This window comes from Myiozetetes cayanensis, unplaced genomic scaffold, assembly GCF_022539395.1.
Source record: "Myiozetetes cayanensis isolate MyiCay16 unplaced genomic scaffold, myiCay2020 scf9, whole genome shotgun sequence".
Taxonomy (NCBI): Eukaryota; Metazoa; Chordata; class Aves; order Passeriformes; family Tyrannidae; genus Myiozetetes; species Myiozetetes cayanensis.
In genome coordinates this window covers 31,335,852-31,357,091 of record NW_026088185.1, presented here as the reverse complement: position 1 = coordinate 31,357,091, position 21,240 = coordinate 31,335,852, and the positions used below count along the sequence as shown (strand labels likewise).

Sequence of the window (21,240 nt, the reverse complement as noted above, 5' to 3'; positions counted from 1 at the left end):
AAAGTAAATCTTGACTTTTAGAGAATTTACTCTAAAATTTGCTCTAAAATAGAGCACTGAAGTAAGCAAGAGTAGGTAAAACATACAATGCCTTTTGGGAATTTCTATGTTACAAGTTCTGCTAAATTTGAAACTACTATATTTTGGTAAATTCAGATACCTGACAGTAGCAATTAGGTTGATGTCTTGGGTCAAATATAATTCTGCTAAAGGTAGTCAGAAACACATTTAAACTTAAGCATTCAACAAATATTTCCAAAGTCATAGCAGGGCATTTGGATAAATTATGATCCCTCAAAGCATGAAGAGTTTAAAAAAAAAGAAAAATGTATTGTAAACTTTAAAAAGTCACCATTACAGAGCAGTTCCTGATTTTCCCAGCAAATAGAGGTGATCTACTTCGCTAACACAGTTTGATGAATTTAAATTAAACTTTGTTTTTTCAACATGTGTCAACTTACAAATACTTAGTATCTTTTCATTATTTAAAAATTATTTATGAAAAAGACAGTGTCATAATGTCTTCAGTAAGGAAGCTCCATTTCTTTTTTCCAGAGTAACCTGTTCCTCAGATTAATGATTCAAATGCCCAGATATGCACAAGTCTATTGGAGATAATGGCTTTGTTTCCTGGTTTGACTCATGCCTGTCCTTTACAATACAATTTCTGCCATGTTCAAATCTTGACACTTTTTCCTCCATTTCTCAAAGGGCTTCTTTCCAAAGAAAAATGAACAGGCAGAGTTCCTGAAGTGTAATTATACCATTAGATCTATGCTGATATATTCCATGTGTGGGCATCAGTTCTGGATAATTACGCTGCTTTTCTGATAGAATGGTGGGATTGACAAAAGAAAGCAGAAGTCTGTAAGTAGGGAAGGGCCAAGTTATGAAAGGCTCAGCAAGGAGTTACAGTTTTTACTTGATAAGGAATGAAGGAGAAACATTTGTTCTCAAAGAAAGAATAAGTCGGTGTATTATTGTTAACTCGAGCAAACTAACAGAAAGGTTTTCATGTTTGAAAGCTTATAAAGGTTTTTTCAGGTTTTATGAATTGGTCCAATAGATGCTACATATTACACTCTACAAACTTTGCCTTCATTTTATTATGACTAATAGCCCATGAACCATTACATTATTATTATATATAGCCTAAAAATTGCTCGTGTGGTTGCATAATATGAAGCAAAAATGGAAGGTGGGCATGAAAGAGTTCAAATGAGCTGGAAGGAAGAAATCTGATTCCATGTTGGGCTACAGCACAATTCATGAACAGCATTAAGGTGTACTAGAAATGGAACCCACTCCTGCCTCCCACCAGTTACGTGCTGCAGGAAGGAGGGGGAGATGCAGCTGGAGACAGGAAGGAACAGCAGCAGCCTGATAAACTGGATGTCTCTACATCAGACGCTCTCATCTACACCTCTTCTGTTCCCACCACAAACTGCTTCAAAGGGTACAGCAAAGACACACGGTGAACAGAGATCACGCAAAGATATTGTGCACAGTCTGTAGTTGCTCAGTATTCTACTCAGCTGGTCTACATGAGGCTTGTACAAATCCCTTGCTCCAAGATCCCTCAGCGGGAAGGAAGTAAAGGATGATAGAATATCCACAACTTCTTAGAGAAGAACTTACATATGAAGTTATTCACGGTCTAACTACACACTGCACCGTTTCTTTTGTACTCACAATAAGTAGATTCTAAAATTCTATATAAAGATTCCATAATTATGTCTTGAAGTCGAAATTTTTTGTTATGTTACAGTAAGAGCAGCTATTACCTTCTCATCTGACTACAAAGTGCCTGTTTAACATTTCTGTGTGCCTAATATAGCTCTTTGCTTGATTCTTCCCTAAGAAGGTAAAAAGCTTATCAAGAAAGGGTGAGTACAAAGTCCTCACTGTGCAACACGATGCACCTTCAAGCTACAGTCAATACTTGAAGTGCCTATAATGTTCAACAGAAAAACAGAACCCTAAGGAAACTGATACAGTAAGTTTTAGGACAGGATTAAAACCCTGTAAAACATCACACAAAATGCAAAGACAGAGAGACTACTATTTTGAGAAGTTTTAGACAGACACTTTGTCCTACAAAGTACCAGTACTGATGAAATTGCAATGAAATACATCTCCACACATGTTTGACTTCTGTACATTGAGGGTAATATGGTCTGACAGAAATGAACACAAAGGAACAAGATTTACTTTTCTCATACATACCTTTCACAAGAACAGTAAAAAAGAAAGAAAAAATGCTGACTAACAATCTTCACACATCATGTCAAAGTGAAGATAGCCTCCTAAAATGCAGAAAAAAAAAAAAAGCAAAGTTTAAAACATTGTGTACATGTGTATATTGCACTTATTTTTGCAAAACATTTTCTAAAACATTTTGTAAGTTCTGCTGCAGCTCAAGTCCTAAGTGTTGAGGACAGAGTGGTCGACAACCTTAGGAATCAACCTTCATCAAAAATGCTAGAACAGTACTGAATTGCAAGAAAACAGCTTTTTTAACTTTACTACTTTTGATATTTCAAAGAACGTGATCCCTTCCTTATTAATTAAAGAAGTTCACATGAGAAACAAGAACCTGATGATGTTAAATTCTGATTTTTTTAAGCTATGCAGAGAAAGGCCTTATTGTTAAGCCTACATTCCTAAGCAAAGATTCTAAACATTATAGTTAGGAAGGTAGTGGAAGAGTTTATGGGCTTTTTGCCCTTAAAATACTCTAGTAAGATAAGGCACCTCCATATTATGTCTTGTGGAAATCCAATATCTTTCCTTAACAGGACACAGCATTATTACTGTATTAAAACAAAACAATACACCGCCCTACCTAAAACTTTTTCTTTTAAAATTTTAAACTTGGATCCTACAAATGCATTCAGTAAAAAGCCTTACATAGGAAAAGAAACATTACACATAAGGGACTTTAGAAAAATGTTATACTAGACTAACTGGAAGCCCATCTGATATGCAACTATTTGGAAATCCGGATGTTGCCAAATATACTCCAAGGTGGAGCACAACCAAACTGTAACTGACAATCCAAGAATAATAAAGAAATAAGTTTTATTGCCCAGAAGTGCTGGATTTTTATTTTATTATTAATATTTTTCATGTGGAATCTTGCTAAGCTTTGTTCTAGGGATAACCTGAATTGACAGGAGTCAGACACTACACTAATGAGTGACAAATTAGTGCCCTGGATACAAGTAGCAGCAAGGGCAAAACTAAATGCTTAACCTAAATCTTGCCTTTGATTACCTGTCAAGATTGGCTCAAAGTTTATAAACTGTTCACAGGGGGCAAAAGCTAAATTCATGCTTCTCACCTATTGCATATTAGATTAAGAGGTAATCTGTAAGGATGGACCACACAAGCCTATGATTCAGCTCCCACTGAACTCAACATTCACACACTGCTCAACATCCACCAAGTTCAAACCTTTTCCACACAGTTTACCAAATCCCTATAGCTGATTTAAAAAAAAAAAAGCCAACAAAAATAATAAACAAACAAACAAACTGGAAGATGCATTTTGGATTTTTAAGACACAAGCATGTGATTATCCATCTCCTATTCCACAAAGCCTAAGCTCAGTGTAGATCCTCAACACCTGTTTAGTTCAGTGCCCTCACATACAAAGACTAGCTGCTAGTCACGTTTTCCTTTTTACCCCACCAACCCAACTAGAGATTAAGATCAGTATCTCAGATAACCAAGACTTAAACCAGAAGGCTTTTACTGATACAAAGCTCAAACAATTCGAGCATCCCCAATTCAGGCACCCAAAAGAACCACATACAAAAATAACAAAAAGGAAAAAGATGCTTAAAAATTCTTCCCTCCATGCACACTAACACAGTGATCACTAAGAGAAAGATACTATTCAGTTGCTCACTTCTGGCCCCTACTTAATCGATATTTTAGTTATATTCAAGTGAAAATGTGCAGAACTTGCACCTAAATTCAGTTATTATGCCAGACATATACGATCCACTGTGGGCTGTTCTCACTGGAGCTGATCACACAGAACCTTGTTCAATGCTTATTACCAATAATTAGCCCATTTCAGGATAAGTTTAGCATATTGACATATAAAGATAAAAGTTGAGCATATTGACATAACATCTGATACCTAAACCAAGAACTGCTCAAGGCACTTCTCCCTAAGAACATGGTTTTACCCTTACAAAAGTGCAAAGATTACGATAAATTTAAGCCACCAGAAGACATACAGGAATATATGTCTTTATATGTCTTTAAAGGAATATTAATTTTAAAGGCATTTCTTAATACCATTATCATTTTCATCAAATAGTATGGAGGTAGTCTAAAATTTTTTAAAATTCATTTATTTACCATTTCCACAGTCTTAGACTTGGTGCTGTCATCTTGTGGAACCATTTTTAAGCCAGTTGCATGAAGATCTTCTGAAAAAAAAAAAATTAAAAATATTTTTAACATTTCTTGTCATTACACTGTATTTTGGCTTTAAAATGTTGCAGTATCTTAGATCATGTAAGCAGAGTCACTGCTTTAATTTGTGATATACAAAAAAATATAAAAAAATGGTCTCACTATGTCGTCTGCAAGGTATGTTCACACAGGTGATTGCACTAAAGCCACCAGGCTCAGCAGCCTGTCCAACTCTGCTGTTCCAAACATGCAACAAGCAACCTCTGAGAGCAGAATGTATAACTGCACCATTGACACCTCATGTGCAATCTTATTTTAATAGCATTAAACATTTCTTCGTGCAGATTATCGCTTTTCCACATTAAAAGTTCCACCAAAAAAAAAAAGAAAAATCACACGAAACTCACAAACTATGAAATCACTTCTATTGCACTGACAGTTAAGAAAGAGAATATCATAAGTCAGAGAACTGCCAAATAATTGCAAAACAGAAGTATTGCATCTGGCTGTTCTATGAGGAAAACACAGCTCCTCCTGCCCCAACAGGAAAAAGAAAAATAAATCAAAGAGTACATAACAAGAATGACAAGAGACCCAGAACAGCAGCTCAGTCACAAAGTGCCATGGTGCAAGCAAGTCAACTTGAAATTCTTCCTTGTATTTACTCAAGATTATTTCATACACAATTTGAAAGACAGCATACCCAGATAAGGCTTGCACACAGAAGAAATGGGTTTAGTTTTTCCAGTTATACCGGCTGCTCCAATAACACAAGTTCTGGGATACAACCTCCTCCCCCTCTTGACATGTGCTGTCATCAGGTGATTTTTGTTTCACATTTGATTACTCTTGAGATAAGATAAACAGAAGCACTGCTTTCACTCTAACCAGAAAAAAACCAAAAGTAAACTCATTTTACACCTATAGGAAATGTACATTAAAATCAATGTTAACCTAACACAGCCCTGACCTCCACTACAAAGGGTGTCTCGAGATGAGAGCAAAGGCAAGAATCTCCAGGAGAGGTGGAAAGATGAGCCTTATATCACATTCACTACAGCCCTGTCATTTACCCAAAGAAAGCAGGATCCTTAAAATACAGTGAAGTAAAAGGTCCAAAAAACAAGAACCCAAGTTTTCCATGCCAGTACTGAGTACTGCAAGCAGAGATCACTGTTCCTAGCTAAACAAAAAGTTATACAACACTGAACAGAAAGCATGTTAATTTTATTACCAAAACAAGAGAATTTAGCTTAACATAAAAAGATTTAGGAATCTGTCAGTGCACAATGTAACAGTCATACTGCCAAACTGTCATGGCACAGCTGGATCCTGGTATCTAAGGAATAAAAAGAACATTTGAAATTCAAGCTTCCTATCCAGCACTCACCCATAATTCATGAAACCACGTTTCTTAGAACTAGTAACACATAATATTAACCTATTGCATACTTCAGAGTCTTTACCAGCTACCAGAGCATCCAAGTACACAGTTCTCAGTTCGTTCTCATGTCACCCCAGTGAGGCTGTGACCCTGTTGGACATGAACAACTCTGACCGCACTGAGTTAGAAATGCACAAGTTTGGAGTCTGCAGAGAGAAAGCTGACAAGTGGAACTGACACTGACCTCCTTCTCATGCTCGTCCAGGAACCTTAGAAGAAAAAAAACCCCATGTCAAGTTGCCAAAGTGTTACCACATACGGGGCAATCACCCAGTCCCTGGTAGCGACACATTTAACATCAGCTAAGGATTACAAATGACACACATTTCACACGCTGCAGATCTAATCTTGTCTAGTGCAAGGACTAAACATATCGTGCTTTGTCACGGGATATACAGCCACGTATCCCTGACAAGGACCAGCACGGCAGCTTTCAACAGGACAGTCTGGCATGCGAAAGCTGAGCCCTCAGGCATAGGAGAAATCGGCAGAATCACCACACTCAGATTTAAGGGGGGATCTCCTCCTTCCTTCCTGTCGGCTGGTATCTCTGGGGAAAGCAGCAGGAAGAGAGGGAAGGAAATGAGTAAGTCTCCCTAATGCACTTAGAAAAAAGTGGACGCCTGAGGAGAAAGAAATGTGAATCAAGCCCTTGGGATCTTGGAAGAGGAAGGATGAGTATTGCATCTAAAATACTAGAGACCACTGGAGCAAAGGGAGCTGCAGCCCAAGCAGGGGGTGCACAGACCCCTCCAAACACCCCAGGAGAGGCAGGACAGCGGTGCCAGCTCAGAATCACTGAATCCATCAGGTTGGAAAACACCTCCAAGATCATCAAGCCCAGCCTATGACCAAACACCACCGTGTCAACCAGAACACGGCGCTGAGCGCCACGTCCAGTCTTTCCTTGAACACCTCCAGGGACGGTGACTCCACCACCTCCCTGGGAAGCCCATTCCAGTGTTTAATCATCCTTTCTGTGAAAAATTTCTTCCAAATGTCCAACTTAAACCTCCCATGGTGCAAACTTATAACTCCATCCTCTCGACCTGTCACTGGTTGCCTGAGAGAAGACCCTGACCCCCAGCCGGCTAAAACCTCTGCCAGGGAATTGTAGGGAGCGTATAAGGTCGCCTCTGAGCCTCCTCTTATCCAGGCTGATCCTGCGCTCAGCTCCCTCAGCTGCTCCTCACAGGACTGCTGCTCAGGACCCTTCACCAGCTCCTTGCCCGTCTCTGGACCCTCTCCAGCCCCTCAGTGCCTTCCCTGCAGCGAGAGGTGACAGGGCTGGGCACGGCACTCGAGCTGCGGCCTCTCCAGCGCCGAACTCGGGGCGGAATCACTGCCCTGTTCCTACCGCACCATTCCTGCCACACGCTGGCTCTGGGCAGAGCGGGACTTCTCCGTGCGCGCCCGCTCCATCGCGGGCAGGGAATGCCCGGGGCGGGCAGGGCAGAGCAGAGCAGAGCGCCTTCCCCGCGCCGCTGTCACGGGTGGACGGGGCCGAGGGACGGCGGCACCGAGTCACTCACACTCACTCATACAGACACAGACACACACACACACACACACACACACACACACACACACACACACAGTCCCGGCCCGGGCCCACAGCCCCCGCGGTTTCCCCGTTCCCCCGGCCGGTCTCTCCCGGCCGTACCTGAGGCCGTGCTGGGCCCGGCGCTCCCCGCGCTCCGTCCGGCGGCGGCACCGCCCGCCCGCGCCGGGCACCCGCAATCCATCGCCGAGACCGCGAGCGACCGCCCCGCCCGCGGGACGGCCCCATCGAGCCGCTCGGCCGGCAGCTCGCCGCCCCTGCCCTGGCCGCGGGAGGAGCTCATCCTTGCGCATCCCTGTCCCGTCCCGTCCCGTCCCCATTCCCATCCCCGTGTTCATCCCCATGCCCGTCCCCACCCTCATCCCCGTGGCCCACGCCATCCCTACCCCCGTTCCCATCCTGTCTGTCCTCTGGCGCTGTGCCAAAGGCGGAGGTCCCGGTGCCCGGCTCTGCGACGGGCGCTCCATGTGCCGCTTGGAAACCCCCGCTCTGCCGCCGGGAATGCCACGCTGGGCTCCGGCTGCTCTCCCGGAGTCCTCTCCGGCCCGGCGGGAGCTGGGGGACAGCGGGAAGAGCCACAGCCGGGTGGTAAAGCCCGGGTTTATGCTGGTCTTACCAGCCGTGGGACATCCCCTGCGGCTCGGGCAGCTCTGCCTCGGCTCCTGGGGGCAGGACTGGCTGTTCCATCGGGACGGGCCCATGGGAGTGGGTAGAACGGCTCTGATGGAGGAGAACTCCCTCCAGATAGACGGGCAGTTATTTAGGGTTTACACGGGCTTTTCCAAAGCACTGAGATGAGCAGGTCAAGAAAAAAAGGAAAAGAAATTAAAATATGAAGGAATAGAGAAAGCAGAGGAAGAGAGCACGGGACTGAAGAACTAGAGATGGAGAAGTGGGATGGAGCTTGAAACTAGTCTGCCAGAAAAAAAAAATAGGGAAGAAAGAAAAACCAACGTGCGCAAGACCCTTGAGAAATGTCCTAAAATGCAATGAGATGGAACCTTTATTTCATAGTTACCATAATCTTTACACTCTGTGATACAAAATCTCACAGGACTGGGAAGTAGTGTCAACTAATTAAATTCTCAAAATGTCTGCTTCACTGACATGCTTTTAATAGTATAAAGAAGTGAAAATTTGTAGATGTATAAGCTATATTAAAGCAGACTTCCCTTAAATTTGGTATATGTAAGTTATTGACTAATAAGCTATAAAAGGAAATACTAGACAAAATGCACCAAAAATAGTGAATAAAAAGAACTATCATAGGCTTAGATGAAATTGCAAAATCAGGTTCTGGTCCTGTCTGTATTTGTTTTGTAATCCACGTTACCTCCTTGTAGTCAGTGTTGATTTGTATTTAGGAACTGAGCTCATAATACCAAGCGAAAGATAATCAATAGTGTATGTCATGTATTTCAGATTATTCAGTATTCACCTGCTAACAGAAATAAAGCTTTTTTAAAAATGTAACTACTACATATTTGGGGAATTTTATGGTAAAAACTGCTAGGAAATAATAGTAAGCAATGTATACACGAGTAGAAAGGTAAATGATGTTAAATTGTAAGTAGGTAATACATATCGTGTAGCTGTGAAGTTATTAAGTGTTACAGAGTGTTGAAATCAAACATGATATTTCACCCTTCCTACAAGTTAGTGATTGAAAAAAATCCGTTATCTCTCATATAAAAATGTTATGTCTTATCATCATCCATCTAGGTAAGTGTTACTCTTGGGCTTGAACTATTTCCTGTATATAAACAAAAGTTACTTCTTAAGGAGAAAAAAAAAACATTTAAGCACTTTTCTTCTCAAACTGGTTTGGGCTTTTTACGTGAGACTTAATTTCTTAATATAGTTGTATTTTAATTTACATGTAGTAGCCCTAAGAGACATCTAACAAGCTTGATGCCTCATAAAACTGGTTGTTAAAAGTAGTAAGATACAATTCTTACCCTGAAGCATTTATAGCATAAATGGCACGAGGAAATGTAGTGAATTACACTTTTGGTTCAGACTGTCCTTTTTTGATGTACTCTTGACTGTATACATTATAAATGATAGTGCATTGGTTTATTGTGTTTCTGTCCTCACGAGCTTCTAAGTTTAGGCCAATATTGCCAAAATGTGCAGTATGGTGCTTTTATATGAAATTTTGACTTTACAGCTTCGGAAGGAGATTTTAGGTAAAATGAGTTTCTTAGACAAAGCTGCAGGAAAATAGCACTGCTCTTGAAATGGTGCATTCTGTGGGATTTGGAGGAGCTGAAAATGACACAAAATGTAATTGCAAAAATGTATGTGTATCTCACAGCATCTAATTTTCTTGGGTCTTACAGATCTTTGCTTCAGGTATTTATAGTGAGACTCAGTAAACTTACATGGCTTATCCCAGGTCAGTTATTAAGCAGTGAAACCTGAGAAGACAACCAAAGAGTTATGACTACAGTACTCTGACAGAAAAACGACACATAAGACTATTTTATAGCTAATAGTGCCTTTACTAAATAATATATTGAAGAATATTATGCATAATTTATAATAAAATGGGGTGAACATTTTGTAGTAGAAACAAAAAGCAAAACGCTCTGTTTGTTCTTGTCAACAGGGAGATAAATAAGGCAACAGGGACAGTTCTGATTCTCAGGCTCTTCTGTCTTACTTATGTGTTGATAGAAAAGCTCTGGAAAAGGGGAATTCATCTTTGAGAACAAGCACAATAAAGCTCAGCTTGGTTTGCTGCCCCTGGAAAGTGTTGTCCCACAGTGAGTGGCAGTAGCTGGTGCTAGGGATAGCAAAATAACTGATATGCAGATTTTCTGCCTTTTCTTCCTTTAGTCTCCTTTGAACAGTGGAAAGCACATGAAATCCCAACTGAATTAAAACCAGCTCTCTGGGTGTAACTCCATGTGTCCTCTCCTGTATGTGAGTTTTCTTCTTTAGGAGGCTACACAGTTTGCATCTCAAGGTGGCAGCGGTTAAATCCACCTTGTCAATGTTTTGGTTTTAAACATTTTGGCTGGGGCAGGCAAGCAGGAGAGAACTGCAGTCCTAAAGGTGGAGTGCCAAGATTCTCTTCATCACGGGATGAGGCACTTACGCTGTGGTTCCTGAGGCATTTGAAGAAAAACAGGACAACATTGTCAGAAGCCCAGAAATTTGTACTTATTGCGCTTAGAAATATTACAGGACTTCTGTATTTTTAGCTCTTGATTAAGTAATTTGCTTCCTATTGTAAAAGTTCACATGATGATCTTGCGTCTTCTCTGAAAGAACTATTATAAGAATGATTTCCTTTTTTTTTTCTCTACTGTTCCTTTTTTAGGAATTAGATTTCAGTAAAAAGTAATAAAACTATATGTATCTTGCAAATATACACATACTGCATATTTATTTTTCTTGCTGTGAATATTTTAGTTACATAAATAGCACTTCTTATAGGCAAAGCAAAATTATATCTACTTCCCAGGAGCACTGTAATATTTTCGTGAGATAAAACATCTGCTATTCTTTACAGACTTGCTAAATTGCACTTACCAAGAGGATTTGAATTTAGTTTCTGCTTGTACATGTGCTACTTAGAAGAACATAACAGCTGATTTAGATGGAATAGATCAGATCCCCAGCAGGAAATTTAATACTCTGTAGGTCTCATAATAGGTCTTTACAAATGAATTGCATCTACTTATTTTACAGAAATACTTCCTTCCAAAGGATTTGGAACAGATCTTTGACGAACAAGATATTCATGTTGATGAACAAGGCAAAGCAGCAGAAGAAACTGTATTAAAATTTAAGCTGACAAAGTCAGTTTTGATCAACTTCTGTCCTCCTTAGGGAAAGGATGTAGTCTGAGTGTTGAGGACTAGACTTGGTGTAGGATGTATGACAGCAGAGTTTTCCCCTGTTCTGTTGGTTTAGATCAAAAGTCCATTTAGCTCAGAATCATCATGTCTCCACTTGACTCATAACGGATGCCTGGGAAAAATGGTGATGGAAACAGTGGAGTAGCTGTTTCCATGGCACATCCTTCTAGTTTGTAGAAATAAATGGTTAACAGCATCCTTATCTGAAAGTCTGTAATTCAGCCACTGTATTTAATAGGTCTGGATGGACCTAAGGATTTGGCTAATCCCTTCTGTGAACCCAGTTATACCATAAAACACGAGCTCTTAAAGATTTATTTAGTTAGAGTCTTGTGGTGTAAAAGAAAGTGTTTTGTTTTGTTGGGTTTAGGCTGGTCATTAATAATCTTGTCACATAACTCATAATCCATGTTCCATTTCACTTTCTTTGCATTATGTCAGTTTTAACATAGCTCATATTTGTCCTCAACTGCCCCTGAGGTGTCCTCACATAATAAGTCCTGCTCTCCATGAAGCCACTTGTGACCAAGGGAACAATTCTATTGCTGCCTTCCCCTCCTCCCAATCCAGTTCTTGAGATGCTGAAATAAAAATTATCATATGAATATATGAAATATAGTTAGACTATTGTAGTTACAATTTTCATTTTGTTTTCAGTCTTTTTTTTCTGTATTTACAAACATTTTGTATTTTTGACCCTTGCTGAGCCTGTTACATGGCTGTTTTCTTAACTGTTTTACCTGATGACAAGGCTCTAAGAAACCTCAGTGCTTAAAAATGCTTTATTTTGAATAAAATTCATGGTGATTACTATGAAAACTACCAGTACTTACAGGAAAAATATTACACTGCAGGTGTAATAGAAGTAAAAACCACAAATATTTTTGTAATGTACTTTTTATCAACTGTTACTTTTAATAGCTGTAGAAAATTAATGGAAATTGAGAGCTTTTTCTGCTTCCTATTGAACATTACTTGCAAATATTAGCTAGTAATAAAATTACATACTGGTAAAACAACTCATTTGTGGAACTTGTCATCACTTATTTCAGTCTCTTTACTCTGCTGATTTATAATAAGAAAGAAAACAGGAAGCTTAATTGGCAATGGGATTTCCCAGACTGAAAATGACTAAATTGCTATCACTCAATTATTTTCAGTAGATGAGTTGCGATCATAATTTGTTAAAAAAAAAAAAAAAAAAAAGAAGACAATTTCTAAAACCATTTGGAAGCCTATTCAAGCAAGCCAAAAAGTAAATGGAAAGTAAACCTTTCAGAAGTGTTCTGAATGACAGAATTACCATGCCATTGAGAAAAATCATACACAGGAGAGGACTGCACGTGTAACCTTCATGTGGGTTGACAACTAGGAAGTCATTTGAAGACCAGAGCTGTCAGAAATGCCTGTGTGAGCGTGAATACCTGTGCTGCCTGGAGATGTGATCCCAAAAACAGACAGGCCTTAACAGAGTCAAACGTGATTTTTTTCTCACATCGAGTATCCCCACTAAAGCAACTGTTCTAAAGGTCGAGTTGGGCAGTTTTCCCAGCACAAGGTTAATCAGCTGGAATTGTATGTAATTTGCCGCTGTATGTTCAGAACACAGAACAGTTTTTTGTATTCGTGCTTTTGCACATTCCTGTGTGAATAATCACAATGATTCACTGGGGCTCGTTGCAACATAAGGTGCTATTCAAAGGGAATTGAAGTATTGCCCAATATGGTAATTGTTAACTTATCCCTTGCTGGGCATGCATAATGTTCCAGATAAGGCAGGTATTCTCCCAAGGAGGACCCACAGCAAAGGAGTGAATGTCCCATGTTGATTCTTACAGCATTAGAAGGGGAGACTAACTGTGTATATACAGGTTCTGTACAGAGAACACTCAAATGGATTAAACTGGAAACCATTCTGCAGGGAAATACAGGAGGGAAAGTGGTGCTTTTCACATCTTATAATTTTAATATGTCCCCCTGGCCGTTTCAATGCAGGTGCTCTTAGAATGCACCAAAAATGAAATTTTATCAGATGAGAAATTGCATGGGCAGAGCTACTGATTTGGGACTTTGACAGTGCATTATTTTTAGATAGAAGGCTTTCAAAATATATTGTACTAAAAGGTCAGGTTGATTGGCTTGTTAGGACAGCACAACAACTTGAAAAAGTGTTTAGTGTTCCAAATAGGTATTTTTAATGCCCCTATTCTTACACTAACATAATTCAGGTAATCTGCCAACTTGCCCAATTTACATATTCATTAGCATAATTTACCTGCGTGTTTGCTTTTAGTACTGTCTTTCAAAGCAGTAGAGTGAGCTAAACACTTGGATACAATGTTTATGTTAGTTTTAATATATTTCTGATACTGCAAACGTGAAGACCACATCATTAAATGTGGTCTTCTTCAGAGACATCCATGTAATCTTTAAACTGGCTGACATAGCACTTTAGAGCTGCAAATCAGCTGTTACACTTTTTTGTGATCCATTAGAAGTATTACTTCAGGAAAATTTCCTACAGTCTTCCAGCAGGACAGCAAGAAACCCCAGCTTTACAGAAATGAGCTAATGGTTTCTTTCTCTATATATCACCAAACAGGTTGAATAAGCCCAGTGTAAAGCTACCCAGCACTCAGAAATAGTGCTTTGAAATTGTTTCCATTTTTTATGCATGCAGCATTGTCACTAGAAATAGATAGAGTTATTTATTTACCAAAGAACACAGCATTTTAAAGTGCTCCGCTGTTGACTAACTTGACTAGTATTGTTCATTGTTTCTAAATAAATCATGCATCTTAGTAAGGAACTTGGACTCCAGATAGCTGTGATAATTGAAAAAGATACTGCACGAGCTGTTCTTTGCCTTCCCACAGCTCTGCTGGAGAGAACATTCCTTATTCTGTGAGAGAGAACATTCCCCATCCTGATAGAAAGAAGGCGGCCAAATTATTTAACCCATCAGAGGGGATATTTTTAATTATGTCTCATTTTGTCTAGAGGCAATTAGGGAGTGCTTATTCACGCTTCTGCAATGGAGTTGTTGATGCTGTAATATCCAGCTGACTGGAAAGGCTGGTACCATTTTCAAGCAGCATCCTGGTGCATCCAGAGAAGGAGAGCTGTCTATGTGAGTTCCAAATTCTCCTCTTAGTTCTTCTCTCCTCCCTGCATTATCTTAAGTAAGTACAGTAAAAGTAACATGGCACAGTAATCACAGTTGTGATATAATAACTTTATAACATCTATTGTCTTCCAAAAGCTAATCCGAGTAGTCAAAGTTTGCATATATTTTTTTCAAAAGTCACAGCCAAGGAAAACCCAAACACACATAATATGAGTGTTTCTAAACAATCCTCTTATGAGAAGCCATTTAGCATGAGAGGTCTAATATTAACAGCCAAACCCTCTCAAAAGTTGGTAAACATCTGTTGAAACTTGAACAAGTGTCTCAGAACAGAAACTCATTTGTTTACCTGTCACGCATTCAATTGCTTGCAGTTTCAAATGGTTGGATAACTAAAATAAACCATGATGCCATTGCACATGGTGAACAGGCACGTTTATGCCTAAAGTACAACCACTAAGGCAGGTCAGGTACTTACACTGTTACTGATTTATGTTCTCAGTTCTTCGAAGTGTGTAAGTCATATGAAAATGGCAGCAGCAGACATTTGTTCCAGTCAAGAAAGTAAATAGGTACAGCTGAGAACATATAATAACGTTTCTATTACATGCAAAAGCATTTTCCAACCATGGCCAAGCTGTGTACTACTATTACTTGGATCCCAGGTGTGACTCTCCGGAGCCTGTGCAGTACAGACACAACTCCAGGGCAGAGGTTTGTATCCTGCTTTGCTGTTGTAAGAATCCTGCTGCCATTGTTCTGCTAATTCCCTTACAGAAGCTTTTTAAAGGAAAAAGATATGTTTGTTATGAGAAAGCACAGAGCAGCAGGATAAAGATAACCAATTTTGAATGGAAAAGAAAGCTGTAAATAGGAATCCAGTGTTTCCCTCGACTTCAGGACTTTTGCAGATTTTGTCTCAGCCCAGAATATCAAATTACTATTTAACTCATCATATTTTCAGTCAAATTCTTTTTCTAGGTTTATCTTTTAACACATGTATTGCTGTTATTCCCATCAATTATAACAGGTAATAGTAGTGTTTTCATATAATAGTCCAAGGATATAAACAAGCCCCAGTTTATAAGTTTCTCTGTCTCCTTACACCTTGTTTCAGTGTACAAAGAATTATAGTTGGTTTTATTTCCCATCCATTATGTAGAAAAAAATTATGGTTGGACTAATTATATTTTGAAAGTTAATGGTTTTAGTTGATCTAAGTCAGAACTCTTGGAGAGCAGCCACATCAAATGAGTTCCTGGTAATTTGCCATGACTTCACCATGTGCAGCTCCATGAAATTACATGCCTCCCATATGGCTGTTGCTATAGCTATGCCAAAATCAACCACTAACACTGTAATTTCACTTGTGGCCCTTCCTGGAAGAAATCTACACACATCTTATATATGGGTAGATAAAACGTGGTTTTTTGTTTAGTCCCCTGTAGTATCCCACCAATAACTGGAAAACTTGTTTATATTAAAATACTCAGAACACAACGGATAAGTGATTAAGCAATGTACTTTATAATAAATACTTACAATAAAGGAATATTGTCTAATGGATGAACTAGACCTCATTTTCCTTGGCTGTTTCTCTGGCTTTTATTGTCAGCTTTACCTGGGCTCAAGGACTGTTTAGTGTGATGTACACTAAATTCAGTTTATACCAAAATAAATGGCAATATGCTGTCCTGGGTAAGATCAGATTCTAAGCCCTCCTGAGCATTTCCAAAATCCTTTCACCCCTGCAACTTCTACTTCCTTTTGTTTATTTATTTATTTTTCTCTTGTTCCTTGTACTTTACTGTGCTTCTCAGGCCTGGATCTATATATGGATCCAGAGTTGTTCTTTCTGCATGCTCAAGGGCAGGCCATTAACTGCATGAAAACGATCCAGAATGAGCAGGATGCTGAAAAGCTTCCCACATAGCTTAGCAAGGGATTTGAAATGCTTTTGTCTAGGTAGTCACTTCATCAGGCTGAAGGACTTGTTAAATTTTAATACCTAGTATTGCCAGAGCTAGTAAATCATACCTGCACGTTGGAAAACTCTGGAGCTCCAAGATTTTGTGAAAAAATTGAGGAAAATTGTCTGCAAATTCCCTCCATCTGAATCAAATTGTTAGACTTGCCTCTGTGTTTACCTGTTGATTCACAGAAATCCTTTCCTTCTGACTTTTATGCTCTCATTCCTTATTCATTTGTATTCATCTGCACTCCCTTGTTTTGTGTTTAAGTTGTAAACTGCCTGGAGGCAGATGGCAACAGAAGGAGGATGTTCTGCAATGGTAATTACTTCTGTTATCATGGATATGTAGGAAAAGGTCACCTGCAACCCGGCATCTGGACCTGATGCATCACAGAACTATGCCATTGCTGGATTATGTGTGCTGTATGGGATTTCACAGAATCATTAAGATTGGAAAAGACCTCTAAGATCACCGAGTTCAACTGTTAGTCCAGCACCACCGTGCTACCACTAAACCATGTCCACCAAGTGCCACACCCACCTGCCTTTTGAACACTTCCAGGAATGGTTCCAGATAAAGGCAATGCAGGGTTTTATTCACTCCCATTCCATTGGTAAGATTGAGAACATACTCAGACATTGACTCTACACATAAAAAATTTGATTTCTGGTTCACCCTGAAATGGTGAAAAGCTTTGCATAAGTTTGGAACTGACTTCTGGCCAAATAAGGATGAAAAGATTCAGATAATTACGCCATGAAAACAGACTGTAGGCTACTATTGCTCCTGTAGTGAAGAAATAAGTAAGGGTTGGAAAACATTCCCATGCATGAAAGTTTTGAAATATACCAGTCAGCACTGCAATCCTGCTGGATCTAGTTGAACTTTAGCTTTATAAGCTCAATTTTGTAACATAAGCACAAGACTTCTATGCTAAAAATATCCACCAAGACAATCTAGATACCAATGCACAAAACTACAAAGGGTCTATACAGGAAACTGTATTGAAATTTAGATTGATCTATTTGAATTTTGATGAGTAATATGTCAAACTTGTGTTTATGGTTCAACAATGTGAGATAATATTGCTCAAAGAGAAATTTTGCCCCTTTATTTTATTGGACTGGTGCCTGAGTCCACACCCACCTGAAGAACTGCATCTGGCAGGACTAATAAAATGAAACATGATCTCTCATGGCCAGGAGTTCAGCCTTTCAACTCCTTCCCTTGCAAAACTCTGATTGACTTGGCACCTTGATATTGAGAGAAATCCTATGCTTCTTGGTCCTCAAATGTAAATTCCACTGTAAGTCAGTAAAACCAAAAGGACCAGCACTGCTGTTTTTCTTCCTGCAGACTAAGGAAGAAGAGAAACTGATAGCAAAAGATTGCAATGGAGTTGCTTAACAGAATTGTTTCACTTTCCATATGAACTGCAGTGTTTTTTTTTCTGTTCAGTGTCCTACTGTTTCACAGAAAAAACTGTACTCACAAGGAGGAAAAAATATACAGAGCCATGGGATATTTTCTGCAGAGTGCATTACAGTAAGTGCTTTTGGTTGTGATTTAATGTTTTATAGTGAAATGATGCTTCTGTTAGCAAAAAGTCATCAGCATACTGATCATAGCCAATAGTTGTACTATCTCTTTTGGCTCTGCTGTTAAGGCTTAGCTAATCAGAAACATTATTTGGAAATATTAGGTAATAAAGACCAGTCAGCTATGGAACACTGATGACTGCTCTGTTTGAATCTCACTGCAGCTGGGCAAACTATCTCAGTGGCGCTGATCCCCTCTGTGCCAGCCGTACATGAACTCTATAGCCAGGACAGGACCTGCCAGCTCCATCCTTTCTCCTGCCTCAGGTTTTTGGCCCTTGCCTCGTGCTCCTCCAGTGGAATACTTGAACTCTTGCAGCTGGAGCCCTAAGCTGCTCTCTCATTCCACGACACCATCTGCCAGACACAGCAGTTGAACCTGCTGCATGTATAACCCTGACTACCAGGTAATAAAACCAAGAGGGAAGTGAAAAGTCCACATTCTACTATATATTCTAACTGTATTTATTTTAGATAAATATTCACCTATACACAGAGACATGTACATAAAAAAAGGGCTATTTGCACTTTCTCTGAAAAGCTTTTAGAGATATTCATCTTTAATATTCCAGCACAGCATAGCTCACAAGCTACACAATATCCAGCAGAAGTCCCTTTCATTATCTGTAAAATGCCTCACAATGTTCTATTCCTAATTTGCTCTGACATTAAAATAAAAATGTTAATATTCTCAATGTCTCCTTTCCTTGCCTATGTTCCTCAGGAAGATCTGGCAGCCCACAGAAGCCAGATGGTGACTTGAACTTCCCAACCAAACTGCCTGGCTGCTCCTACAATAAGGGATGGTTTTGCTCCCTCCTACTTCATCCTGAAGGGCATGCATCGAGTCCTTCCTTTGCACTGGCACTGACTTGTCTATCCTTCAACTCAGGAGAAGAACCTCTTTATTAGAGATAGCTTAAACTTAGTGAGGAGAACCAATGTTTGAAGAAGGGAACTAGACCACTGTGAGGATACTTGGAGGGCTAGTGGCTCCCTAAGGGCCATGGGGCCACCACCAGCTACACAGGTCTGAGGTGAAGCCAGGATGTCAGTCTGCAGACCAGGACTGGGGCCAGTGGTGTTAACCAGGGAGACTCACAGGGATGAGCCAGCAAGCAAACCTAGAACAGCATAGCTCAGACAAAAACTGAGGGCCCAGGGCTGAGCTTAAATGGGTTTACTCTTCTCTAAGACAGGAACTGTGTGGTGGAGAATCCTGGTGAGGCTGATTAGAGCCATTAAGGTCCATTAGTGCCCACTGAACCCTGTCAGTGGCAATTACTCCTTTTGATGGACTATCAAATTTGTCCCCAGCATGACATCAGATTATGACATGAAGCTCACATCCTCACATTGCCAAGGCAGGAGCAGCAAGAAAAGGATTGAAAATACCCCAAAACCCCAGTATCAGAATCATTGAAACATTAAAATACTTTGAAAACAAACAAAAAATAGCATATGGCTACAGTACACCATGGGGCAAGGACTGCTTCAGATGTGGTAGGCAGAGCACTCTGTCCTCCAAAGCCCAAAGGGTTGTGGAAGGTGGAAAGAGAGAGAAAGAGTACAGACTGTTTTTTGTCCACCTGAACAACTAGACCTCAACAGTGGATTGTCCCTTCCCCACTTTGGGACTGAAAATCCTTCAAAAGGTGGCTGGGGGCCTATGGTTAAACCCAAGAAGTGATGGACAGCACTGATCCCATCAGTGCATGTGCTGGGATGGCTGATGGTTGCAGGGCCACGCTGGTTTGCTCCAGTTATGTGGGAGCATGGCACAGAGACAGCGGCACTAACGAATATTGGCGGACAGCAGAGCAGGCTGGTGGGAATCTGGGGAAAACTGCTTGCTTGGTGGGACTGGCAGTGCTCCAGACCACCCTACCTCAGGCTGCAGGATTTGAAAGGATGGGGAGGGGGTGTTTGGCACTTCTGTGGAGGCTTATGGATGAAAGGGCTCGAGGGAGGCTGGGCTGGGTATTTGGTCCCTTCCCCAGCACGTGTTTCATTCCCCAGCCCAGCTCCTGTTCAGCCAGTCTCCATGAGAAGCCCAGCCTCCTGCACTGGCCACTCAGTGATGCTGTTTCTGCAGAGTGTTTTCAGTCCTGCAGCAGCAGGACCTGCAGGAATCCATTCCCTTGTCATATTCAGCCCCTTGCCCTGTATCCCCTCAGGTTTTCAGAGAAGGGCAATGAAGCTGTTGAAGAGTTTGGAGCACAAGTCCTGTGAGGAGCGGATGTGGGAGCTGGGGTTGTTTAGTCTGGAGAAGAGGCTCAGGGGTGACCTTATCACTCTCTACAGCTACCTGAAAGGAGCCTGTAGCCAGATGGGGGTTGGGCTCTTCTCCTGAGCAACTAGTGATAGGACAAGAGGACACAGTGTTAAAATGTGCCAGAGGAGGTTTAGGTTGGACATTTTGTATAAATTCTTCACAGAAATGGTGATTTAACATTAGAACATTGTGACCAGTTCTGAGCTCCTCAGTCAGAGAAAGACAAGGAGATACTGGAGATGGGTCAAGTGGAGGGCCACAAAGACGGTGATGGGTCTGGAGCATCTCTTATGAGGAGCGACTGCAGGAGCTGGGCCTGTCAAGAGAAGAGAAGACTTAGAGGGATCTCATAAATGCATATAAGTATCTCAAAGGTGGGTGCCAAGAGAATGGTTCCAGACTCTTTTCAGTGGCGCCCAGCAACAGGACAAGGAGCAATAGCCATAAACACAAGAAGTTTCACCTCAACATGAGGAAGAACTCCTTTACTTTGAGGGTGGCAGAGCCCTGGAACAGCTGCCTGGGGGGTTGTGGAGTCTCCCTCTCTGTAGACATTCCAAACCCACCTGCATGTGTTCCTGTGCCACCAGCCCCGGGTGACCCTTCCTTGGAGGGGGGGGTTTGGACTGTGTGATCCGCAGAGGTGCCTTCGAACCCTGACAATTCTGTGGTGGGAATGGGCTGCCCAGGGACGCGGTGGAGCATCAGCAAAGACCGTGCGTGGCACTCAGCGCCACGGCGGTGTTCGGCCACGGATCGGACCCAGTGACCACCAGCGGTCTTCCCCAGACCCGCCTGGCTCCGTGACATTCTGTGATTCAGCACTAAAACCCCGCTCCCGCCCGGCCTGAGCGCTCTCCCTGCCGCCCGCTCCGCCCCGGCGGGGCGCGGCCGCGCCACCGCGCGTCACGGCGGGCGGGCCGGGTCAGCCATCTTGGGCTGGCCGGGCGAGCAGCGGGCGG

General features: G+C 41.2%; 1 protein-coding gene across 3 annotated transcripts in view; it reads right to left on the bottom strand.

The window, feature by feature from the left end:
* SLC35F5 (solute carrier family 35 member F5) overlaps positions 1-7,607 on the bottom strand; it is a 30,991-nt gene extending 23,384 nt beyond the window's left edge. Inside the window, exons 1-3 of one of the 3 annotated variants that reach the window (XM_050339846.1) lie at positions 7,539-7,607; positions 4,375-4,445; positions 2,227-2,306 (exon numbers count right to left, since the gene is read on the bottom strand). The gene's annotated coding sequence lies outside the window, so the exon portion shown is untranslated. Of the gene's footprint in view, positions 1-2,226; positions 2,307-4,374; positions 4,446-5,134; positions 5,324-6,059; positions 6,333-7,538 lie in introns of those variants that run through there. The other 2 variants (XM_050339848.1, XM_050339847.1) reach the window with 2 other exon arrangements.
* Between the last annotated feature and the right edge of the window lie 13,633 nt (positions 7,608-21,240).